Genomic DNA, 2,500 nt, shown 5'->3' with positions numbered 1-2,500 from the left:
CTCTCTCTGTCTCTCTCTCTCTCTCTCTCTCTCTCTCTCTCTCTCTCTCTCTCTCTCTCTCTCTCTCTCTCTGTCTCTCTCTCTCTCTCTCTCTCTCTCTCTCTCTCTCTCTCTCTCTCTCTCTCTCTCTCTCTCTCTCTCTCTCTCTCTCTCTCTCTCTCTCTCTCTCTCTCTCTCTCTCTCTCTCTCTCTCTCTCTCTCTCTCTCTCTCTCTCTCTCTCTCTCTCTCTCTCTCTCTCTCTCTCTCTCTCTCTCTCTCTCTCTCTCTCTCTCTCTCTCTCTCTCTCTCTCTCTCTCTCTCTCTCTCTCTCTCTCTCTCTCTCTCTCTCTCTCTCTCTCTCTCTCTCTCTCTCTCTCTCTCTCTCTCTCTCTCTCTCTCTCTCTCTCTCTCTCTCTCTCTCTCTCTCTCTCTCTCTCTCTCTCTCTCTCTCTCTCTCTCTCTCTCTCTCTCTCTCTCTCTCTCTCTCTCTCTCTCTCTCTCTCTCTCTCTCTGTCTCTCTCTCTCTCTCTCTCTCTCTCTCTCTCTCTCTCTCTCTCTCTCTCTCTCTCTCTCTCTCTCTCTGTCTCTCTCTCTCTCTCTCTCTCTCTCTCTCTCTCTCTCTCTCTCTCTCTGTCTCTCTCTCTCTCTCTCTCTCTCTCTCTCTCTCTCTCTCTCTCTCTCTCTCTCTCTCTCTCTCTCTCTCTCTCTCTCTCTCTCTCTCTCTCTCTCTCTCTCTCTCTCTCTCTCTCTCTCTCTCTCTCTCTCTCTCTCTCTCTCTCTCTCTCTCTCTCTCTCTCTCTCTCTCTCTCTCTCTCTCTGTCTCTCTCTCTCTCTCTCTGTCTCTCTGAGTTTTCCCGGTGCTCGTGTTCATTGAGCCGCAGCGCCGCCTGGTGGTCGACGGCTGCACTGTTTCTCTCACCTCTGAAGAAAACCACCAGTTGTTTTTCCCATAAAAAGGTGAGATTTGTAAATGCTATAGGTCTAGCTTACCATATGATTAAAATGTATTATTTTAACTTATTTCCCAGACGTGAAAATATCCAATGAAATGTCTGGTAACATTTGGAAATTATTCATAACTGTAATCTTTCTGGAAATATGTGTGAAAAATAGTGTTTAATAGTCTGTCACAATTGCGACTGTTTTGTATCACAGCCCAGCTAGTTGTATTTAGTTAAGTTTATTAAAGCCGCAGTCCGCTCCAGTGATTAATAAACAGAGCTGCGTGTAGCCGGATCTACTTCTTTCTGTGTACTCCGCCGCGGTAGCTACCCGAACCAGTCTAAATAGTCCGAATATGAACGCTTATTATAGGTGTACCGTAGTGATTCGAGACAAGCCAAAAAACAGTTTGGAAAATGAATTCATGCTGTAGATGCTTTAAAGATAACATGCATTAACTTATTTGTTATATATTTACGTTAACGTACTTTACTAGCCACGTGACACTGCACTTATTTAATTGAGACCTTTTTTTTTTACTTAGCATTATAAACAAAAACCCTCTTTATGGTTAATAGTGTGAACACACTGGTTTGTCGTGCAAACTGTTATACTGTTATTATTCTGTGATTTCCCTTTAGCGGCTAACACCCGGAAGTCTCACCCACATGTGTCGAATTATATAGTGGTACAGTATGCTCATATTCTAGACCGAATTCAGTACGGTCTCATAAAACACTATGGAAATGTTTAATTAATGAACGTAGAGTGACCGCAGAGATACTGATAGAATCACCAGCTGCGCTAATTAGCCTGCTCGCATAAACTTCCTGTCTGTCTTCATTTAGTTGCCATGGCGACGCCACGCAGAGCGGCGGCCCGTGATCAACTACCCCGAAATTGTGCTTAATGAAGTATCAAATCCAAATTACCTTGATAATTGTTATTTGTCTTTGTATTCGCAATTATGACTAACAGACTTTCGTGATGTAGCCTACCGCGGTAGAGAGACGGTAATAACACGGTACACGATGATCGCTTGATCACACAGCGCTGTGCTTCAAAATCATCGATTATCTGAAGTGTATCCGATCATGCCCCCTCCCTTTACTTAAACTCAGCACCTTATTGTTATCCATTTCAGTTTTAGGAGATTCGACTAATTGAGATTGAATTTTTGGTTTAGCTAGAATTGGAGATAAATTCAGAATATACTGAACTTAAGATAACCTAATTATCTAACTTAACTTAATACCGTGGCATTCAGTAAAATAGCTTAAAGTGACACGGTATTATTACACTATATATATATATATTTTTTTTTGTTAAAGTTTATTACATTTCTCATCTGTGTATCGACGTCTTTCCATGATTCAAACTACGTTCATTCATGTTTATTTTGTGCTATAAATAATAGTAAATATGAAGAGACGGTCAGTTCTGAAGCAGGGTGCTCCAGTGATCTGTCACGACACGTGGACGAGCCGCTAATGGGCTTTATTGTCTAAATTTCTTTAAAAAAAAAATTGAAAAGAGGCTCTTTTTTTAAAAGTGTGAGCTCTGTAAGTGAGGAGGTGG

Source organism: Puntigrus tetrazona, unplaced genomic scaffold (assembly GCF_018831695.1).
Source record: "Puntigrus tetrazona isolate hp1 unplaced genomic scaffold, ASM1883169v1 S000000223, whole genome shotgun sequence".
Lineage (NCBI taxonomy): Eukaryota > Metazoa > Chordata > Actinopteri > Cypriniformes > Cyprinidae > Puntigrus > Puntigrus tetrazona.
The sequence above is the reverse complement of the archived record's forward strand: the minus strand, read 5'-3'. Positions refer to the sequence as shown.